Here is an 8512-nt window from a genome sequence, read left to right on the forward strand (position 1 = left end):
CAGCCCCCCCCCATTCCTCAGGATGAGGGTTGTGCTCAAAGATCTGTGCCCCGTGTTTTCACCTCCATGTGAAGCGCACAGTGCAAATAACCCTCAGCACATCAGCTCAGCTCCAGGCTCCACTTCCACCTGCTCAGAGCGCAGAGCTCCCAGGCTGAGCCTGAAGTTGGAAGCGGGAGACCCTTTAACCAGCCGGGCCCTGTGGCTGGTGCCTGTGATCCCAGCGCCTGGGGAGGCTGAGGCCAGCGGATCGCTTGAGCTCAGGAGTTCTGGGCTGCAGGGGGCTGTGCCAATTGGGTGTCTGCACTAAGTTTGGCATCAATATGGTGATCCCGGGCAAGCTTGGGGTCCCCAGGTTGCCTAAGGAGAGGTGAACCGGCCCAGATCAAAACTCCTGTGCTGATCAGTAGTGGGATGTAGTGCCAGAAACTGCTCCCTGTAGGACTTTGCTACCTGCAGCAGTTACTGAGACCTGAGGTTGTTCTTATTTGCTGACTTGTCCTAATTGGCTAAAACTTGACAGTGGTGGGGGATGGAAGCATAAAGGCTTCGTCCTCCAAGCGACCCTGCCTGGTGTCCATCTGTATCTATTACCTCTTAACACAGGATTGTAAACAACAGAGTGAGGTCATTTAAACATCATTTATTTTGCAGCTTCATTTACTGTGCTAACAATGTAGCATCCTGACACCGATACTTCTGCCCACGTGCCCTGTGGGTTGGATTCATTTTAGTGGGACGCGGGACTTGTGGAGGATAATTTAAACTCTTAATTTCCTTATGGTTTCCCTGCAATATACTTTTCTGCTGGTTCAATTTCTGACCATTGCACGTCTATTGTATTTATTACAATAGCACAAGTAAGTCACACAAGTGACATAGTCTAGGGGCTTGGCTACACTTGCAAGTTAGAGCCCATTAAAGCAGCCCCGGGTGCCCTAACTCCTGAGGTGTCCACACTCGCAAGGCACATGGAGCACCTGGGCTCTGCAGCTGGAGCGCTCCTGGTAATCCACCTCCATGAGAAGCATAAAGCTTGCTGAGCCCTGCTGAAATACCGGGCATCAGTGTGGACGACGTGTTGCATCACTGCACTATGTTTGGCATCAGGAAATGTCCCATAATCCCCTGAAGTCAAGTGCCCCCTCTGGTCATTGTTTTGAAATCGGCTGCAGGCATGCGGATATCCCCTTTCAAAGCTCCGTTTCTGACAGCCGGCTGCTTATCTGCTCCGGGACAAAGCAACCATTAGTGTGGAATGCTGCTGTTGTGAATGTGTGTGAGAGAGGGGGGTCTGCTGCTGTCCGAACACACAAGACAGCATGCTGAGACACTCTCAGCCCCCCACACACACTGCCGCTCCCCCCACGTACACACAACACACTCCCTGTCACACTCCATCCCCATCCCCCATTTGAAAAGCACGTTGCAGCCACTTGCACACTGGGATAGCTAACACACTGCACTGCTCTCTGTGGCATTGCCAGAGCTGCTAATGTGGCCACTCCAGTGCGCTTGCAGCTGTCAGTGTGAACACACGGCAGCGGTTTCCCTGCTGTGGTTTAACTCCCAGTGCTCTACCTCTGCAAGTGTAGCCAAGCCCTAAATTTGCCAGACGAACCAAACTCAGTAACTGCCCTCCACCACCACGTGCAATGAGTAGGGGCATGGTGAAGCACACACCACACTTGCTGGCTCAGCCTTGTGCATGCTGGGGTGGCCACCTCCCCGTTGATGAGACCTGGTCCCACCATCTCCATGGAGCTCCAGTCTGCCCTGCTGCCATCCCTGTCTGTGTTGTCTTCTCTAGCAGTTGACTGGAAGGTGAGCACTGGCTGCATGCCATGAGGCCATGTTGTCTCGAAGGGCGAAAGCAGGAGGAATGGTGCCTTCATAGCCCACCTAATATTCCATAACATAGTTAAGGAAAATATTTCTCAATGAATTCTCAGTAAAAGGTCAGTAGCAGCCAGTGTCCGCATCTGTCTATGAGCATTGGTATTTTCTTGAAATTTGTCAGACCAACCTAACTAACACCTAACACACATTTGAAGTTCTTCTTTTCACACTGTTGCTCATTCTCAGGTTCTGCTTTGTCTCCAGACAGATCTAGTCTCTTTCAGAACTGCCTTGTTCTTTCTGTCTCTTTCGCTCATGGATGTTTTGGAGTAAACACTCCCCTTCCCTCTATTCTCAGACAAACACTAGTATTAACTGTTTGCTGCTGATGGGTTTAGAAAGCATTTCTTAAGTGGAAGATGCCATTTCTGGGGGATTGCTCCCAAGATCCAGTACTTTGGGTTCAAACGTCTCCCAGCTTCCTTGGTGAAAATAACACCAAGGCTTCTTTGCAATCTACAAGAAGGAAGGAGTTTTTCACCCCAGATGGGACTTGAACCCACAATCTCTGGCTTAGGAAGCCAATGCCTTATCCATTAGGCCACTGGGGCCCTGAAGAGCACCAAAAACAGGGATGGAAATTCCCTCTCAGGATTGCACATTCCTCATTCACTCAGAAGCCAAATACCCATTTAATGGCCTTACAGAAACGTCTGCATCCCCTGGCAGCGAGGCACCTGGGCAGGTGGCTGACAGAGCTGAGCACCACCTTTCTGCCAGCCATCGTTAGAGAAGAACCCCACCCTAGAGTCACCCCTCCCTCCTTCAGCACCTCCACGGCTGTGGCTCTGAGTGGCAGTAGGATGATTAGGGGGCGAATCCGGGGCTGGAAGGGGGGTAAGGTCGGCCTGTAAGGAGTAACCAGGTGGGGCAGACCCAGGGGGAGGCTGTGGGCTGCTGGTCGGTTGTCGGGATCCGAGCTCTAGATCAAAGCTGCACAGTGACCTGACACCCAGGGTTATAGGGCTGACATAGTGACCCCCTTACGGGCCTCGGTGACCCCCAAACCCTTGTTACTAAGGGCATTGAGGAGTCTCTGTCCCTTAATAACTTCTGGGAGCTCCCCAGCAGGCTGCGGGCATCAGCCGCCTCCTGCCTCACAGGTTAGACTCTTGGCACTGTGCCAGCCGCCCCCTCGCTTGCAAGCCCAGTGTAAGAAGCAGGAGGCCCGGTGCTGGCAGAAGAGGGTTTTGATTAATCGACCTCTGTGTGATGGGCACAGGATGCTTCCACTCAGTAGCACAGCTGGGGGGGAGCAGGGGAAGCAGCTAAGGGCGCCGGGTTCCTCCGGTGGGGGTGTGGAGCAGCCATTCGTTTTCCTGTTCGCACTCCTCTGCGGTGTGAAAATCGGGGAGGGGGGGCAGTAGCCCCACTTCCCTCCCGAAATGACGCCCAGTGGGGGAAGCCAGGACAACAGGGGGGGGGGGTGGCAAGTGGTGGCCAGACTCTCACCGCCAGGGTCTAGTCTAGCTCAGGGTCCAGCTCAACTTCCTCCCCGTGCCACTGGCCCCCAGTCCCCTTCCACCACCAGGTCGACCCGGGCACTAGGGCAGGAACGGGGTGAGGCAGCAAGTCAAGCTGAGCAAGGCAGGCAAAAGCGAGTCTTGTCTTCATGGGCCGCTCCCAATGACGTCCTATTTGTGTGCAACTGCAGCAAAAACCTCCAGGACAGAGAAGCAGCAGGCCAAAATACTGCCACCCAGCTCCCAAAGTAGCTCAGTTGGGAGAGCGTTAGACTGAAGATCTAAAGGTCCCTGGTTCAATCTCAGGCTTTGGCAGGTCCTTTGAGCCTTCTTTGTGCAGGGACAGCTTGTCCTCTGGGGCAGCAGCAGCAACTTTACCTGAGGCAGGTACCTGTTTTTGAGCTGGGCTTCTCCCCCTAGTTGGCCCCCCTGATCTATAAGGATGGGAGATGGGAGCTGTCTTTCCCATGTGACTTATTTGTTGACCCAAAATGGCAGGAACAGAGTGAGGCAGGACGGCCCTCATCCTCTTTTCCATATACAACCGGGGGTGGGGGTGGGGGTAAACTCTGGGCAGTTGCATAGTCAACCTGTGGAACTCCTTGCCAGAGGCTGTTGTGAAGGCCAAGAGTATAACAGGGTTCAAAAAAAGAACTAGATAAATGAACAGAGGACAGGTCCATCAAGGGCTATTAGCCAGGGTGGGCAGGGATGGTGCCTGTAGCCTCTGTTTGCCAGAAGCTGGGAATGGGTGGCAGGGGATGGATCACTTGATGATTCCCTGCTCTGTTCATTCCCTCTGGGGCACCTGGCACTGGCCGCTGTCAGAAGACAGGAGGATACTGGGCTAGATGGACTTTGCGTCTGAACCAACCTGGCCGTTCTTATGTCTCCCTTGGCGCAGCAGTGACACCCAGTGGCATAATGCACAGTGTGTATCTGCCTTCTAGGAGCAGTGACACGCACGGACCAGTCACGGTAATGCACAGAGTGTGTTTCCCACCAATCTGGGTAATGCACAGAGCATGTTTCCCATGGAGCAGCAGTGACACCCAGTGACCAGCAGGTGGCATCAGACTCTTCTCGTTTGGTGGGGGACTGAGGTGGGCTAGACAAAAAATTGGAGGGGCTGTGCCCCCCCATCACCTGGCCCCACCCTTCACGGGGGCCAGGCCTCCCATGCCTCTGCTCCTTCCCAGTTAAAGGCCAGGCTCATCTCCTCTCCCCCTGGCCAGGGTTTAGAGCAATACAACCTTTATTAAAATAAAATAGTAAACAGGGTTTACTTTAAATAATCTAAATCTGTCCAAATTTTAGTATTAAATACAAAGTTTTTAAAGAGCCCATCAATAACCAATGCCAAAATAAAAATTGAAACCAAAAGAATGCTTAATTTAAAACCCAAACACTAAGAAAACTTTGTTTTTAAAAATAAAAACTAACAAATACCATAAATTAAGAATTTCAACATTTTATCAAAAAGGTGTGCTACAGCAGGATGATAAAATAACATAAAATAAATAAGCCTGACCACTAAAACCTCCTATAAAGGAATCGAATCCTTGAATACTGGCCAAATCTGTATAAAATATGCAGAACTATGTCAAAACTGGTGTTGCAGGTCAGCCATTCAAATCCAGAAAATGTCAATTAAAAGCTCCATTCCAACTTAAAAACAAAACAACCAAATAAACCCAAAGAGTCACAGCCTGAAACAAACCTACACAGAAGCAAAATTAAACCTGTGCCAACATTGGAACAAATGATGTAAATTTCTAATTCTAACTTCTTGTTTCTCCCAGGAGGAAAGTGTTTTGCACCCCAGTAACCAGGCTGTCACTGCAGCTTTCCTTTCACTAAATAAGATTTTTACCAAATATAATTTGCCCTCAGTTTTCTATGAGAAATTGAAATTGTATCTTTGTACTAATATCCCAAGTGTGCAAGTCCATCGCCTCAGAGCAGCCCCACCCCCTGAGCCCAGGGGAGACTCCCAACTGGTTTGTGCATTTGTAACCCTGGGGCCTGAAGCTGATGCGAGAAAGGGAAGTGAGCCATCTTGGAGCTTTCCGATACCACCTGCTGGGAGCAGAGGGAATTGACTGAGCGACGTCCTGGCTAATTTTCACCTTGTTCTCTGCCAGCAGGCTCAAGAGCGACTTGACCATGGCAGCACCCTATGTACATTTTGGGGCCATTGGGGTGAAATGTGAGTACTTTTGGGGTTGAGACCCACATGAGAAGGGATGTGGACAAACTGAGAGAGTCCAGCACAGGGCAATCAAAATGATTAGGGGGTTGGGGCACATGACTTATGAAGACCTACAGGCCATATCCTGTATGTTAAGCTAAGGCAAAGTGAGCATCTCTATAGTGTGACCTTTTACTCAGAAAGGAAAATTGACCTTTATCTTGTTACTTAAATAGAGAAGTACCCACGCCTGTCTAAGACCTTTACCTAGACCAATCGACAATGGAGAATGGCATAAGGGGTTTTTCAGTGTTGTACCCACAGAATTAACAGGTACACCACAAGGGAACTTATGTGCATATGTACATGTCATCAACACGCACAAACATACTAGCCTATGAAGTAAGCGTACCCTAATGTTTTGTGGGTAAGGAATGAAATTTGGGCATAGGAGGAAGGATTTCCGGCGCTTGTGCCCTATAAAAGAGGTAACCCACCTCGCTAGAGCACATCGCTCTGTCATTCTGACTTACTTCCTCCACTCTCTATCTACTATCAGTAGGCTGTACTTGTTCTTAAACTTTAAGTTTCAAAGTAATTCGGCTAAGCTCGGTTTCCCTAAGTTTTTATTCTTTGTTTATTAGGATTTGATTTTAAGTTTAACCTAGTCAAGTAAACCCAAAGTAACATTAGCTTTTTCTAAGCACTGCATCTTTCACTCAAGAATTGAAAACCTGAACAGCAAGGCTGGTCCTGTGTCTCTTACCACCAGGTTATCAAGGAAGGGTGTGAGTATATTAACCAAAACTTTGTTGCATATAATGCCATATGTATCTTTTGAATAGCAGTAATGCAACTGTAACTTTATAACTCAATTAAATTAAATAAAATGTAAGCTAATAAATTACATTTTCATCATATTTTCCAAATTAATATTATTAGTACACCCTAAATCAGGCTACATGGGACAGAGAGTTGGAGTGCAGGGGGATGAGAGCACTGGCTAGGGGGTGCAGGCTTTGGGGTGGGGATGGAATGAGCGGTTCAGGGTGCAGTAGAGGGCTCAACGTTAGGGTAGAGAATTGGGCTGTGAGGGCTCTGGAACAAGGCCAGGAAAAAGAGAATTGAGGCATGCAGGGCCGTCCTTAGGATTTATGGTGCCCTAGGTGAGATTATTAAACTGGTGCCCTGTGCCTGATCTGCTCTTAGCAACAGAAATATAAGCATACAGTATTGGAAAACTTGCCACATTCACGGTATTAAAACCAGTTTAACTTAATGAAGCAAACTGTAATGCTGATGCACTAGCACTAAAGAAGTAGCACTATAGAAAAAATTCTGATTTGACAGAATGATGCAAATAATATAATTTTTTTAATTTGTCAAAATTGTATTGGAAATTTATATGAAGCGGTATTGAAACAAAGATTTGTTTTTAATTAAAAGCAATCTTTCTGGCTTTTTTGGCTGCAAAATCAGTTTAATAAGCTGGGTTTCCAAACAGTGGGAAAATATAACCCTAGTTTTACTGCTAGGTAAAGCACAAAGTGACCAAAATGAAGTCAGCACAGCATCATCTCCTCTAGATTAAGGTAGCACAGAAATGTTACAGAAGTCCTATTGTGCCTTATTTTGTTTGGAAAGACATTAGCAATAGCAGCACATTCGCATGATAAAATAAATGATAAATCACTGCCTCTAAAGTTCCATCAAAAACTGACATTTTCACAGCTCTAGCATGATCTGCTGTACAGATTCTTCACAAGGAAGTGTCCGTGGCCTTTTTAACTCATATTAACTATGAATTTACTTTATGAAAGTTGGAGAAAACATTGTGAAAACGTAAAACATTGGCTGCCCAACTTCTGGGCTGGCAATAGCTATACTGGCTCACAGGAAAAAAAAGCAGGAGAATCTTAGTACAACATATGGTCAGTCTATACCAGGGGTTGGCAACCTTTCAGAAGTGGTGTGCCAAGTTCACTGTAACTTAAGGTTTCTCGTGCCAGTAATACATTTTAACGTTTGTAGAAGGTCTCTCTCTCTATGTGTATATTATATAAATAAACTATTGTTATTATCTGAGGTCCTACTCAGGCCACTGCCAGCTGAGTAAATGAAACCCCAGACCGGGTGCGGGCTGAGCGGGGCTGGTGGCTGGAACCCTAGACAAGGATCCCAGGCCCTGCTCAGCCCGCTGCTGGTCTGGGGTTCTGACCACCAACTCCTGCCAGCCAGGATCCCGGCCGCCAACCCCCCTCAGCCCGCTACCAGCCTGGGATTCTGCTCACCCAGGCTGGCAGGAGGCAGAGTGGGGCCGGTGGCTGGGCTCCTGACTGGCAAGGGCCGGCAGCCGAACCCCGAGTAGCAGTAGGCTGAGTGCTGCCGGCACCCCAGACTGGCAGCAGACTGAGCCACTCAACCTCCACCGGCCCTGCTCAGCCCGCCACCAGCCCACTCAGCCCGCTGCCGGCTGAGTGAATGGAACCCCAGGCTGACAGCAGGTTGAGTGGTTCAGCCGGCCTGCTCAGCCCGCTGCCAGCCTGGGGTTCCCTGGGTGGCCAGCAGCAGGTGCTGAGAGGGGCCAACGACCGGTATCCCAGCTGGCAATAGGGCAGCAGCCGGAACCCCAGAGCAGTGATGGGCTGAGCCACTCAGCCTGCCGCTGCGTACCACCAAAAATCAGCTCACCTTCCACCTTTGGCGTGTGTGCCGTAGGTTGCCGACCCCTGCTCTATACACCAGTAAGAAGATGAGCATAATACAGTTGTTGGAGGGCTCTTATCCGGAGTAACAGGCTATAGGAAAGTCAGTCGACATTTTTTGTTTCTCTGATGAAAACTGGCCCACTCCCTGCTTCAAACCAAACCTGTCACTAATAATTGTCAACAACTTAATTTTCTGTTTTTGGCTAAGATATTGATTTTTTTTTTTAAAAAAAATATTGAAATTGGATTCA

General features: G+C 48.8%; 1 non-coding gene across 1 annotated transcript; it reads right to left on the minus strand.

The window, feature by feature from the left end:
• Nucleotides 1-2377: 2377 nt before the first annotated feature.
• Nucleotides 2378-2450, minus strand: TRNAR-CCU. Its single transcript has one exon. It is a non-coding gene; the product is annotated as a tRNA-Arg (tRNA).
• Between the last annotated feature and the right edge of the window lie 6062 nt (nt 2451-8512).

The sequence above is a fragment of the Mauremys reevesii genome, linkage group 12, assembly GCF_016161935.1.
Source record: "Mauremys reevesii isolate NIE-2019 linkage group 12, ASM1616193v1, whole genome shotgun sequence".
NCBI lineage: Eukaryota > Metazoa > Chordata > Testudines > Geoemydidae > Mauremys > Mauremys reevesii.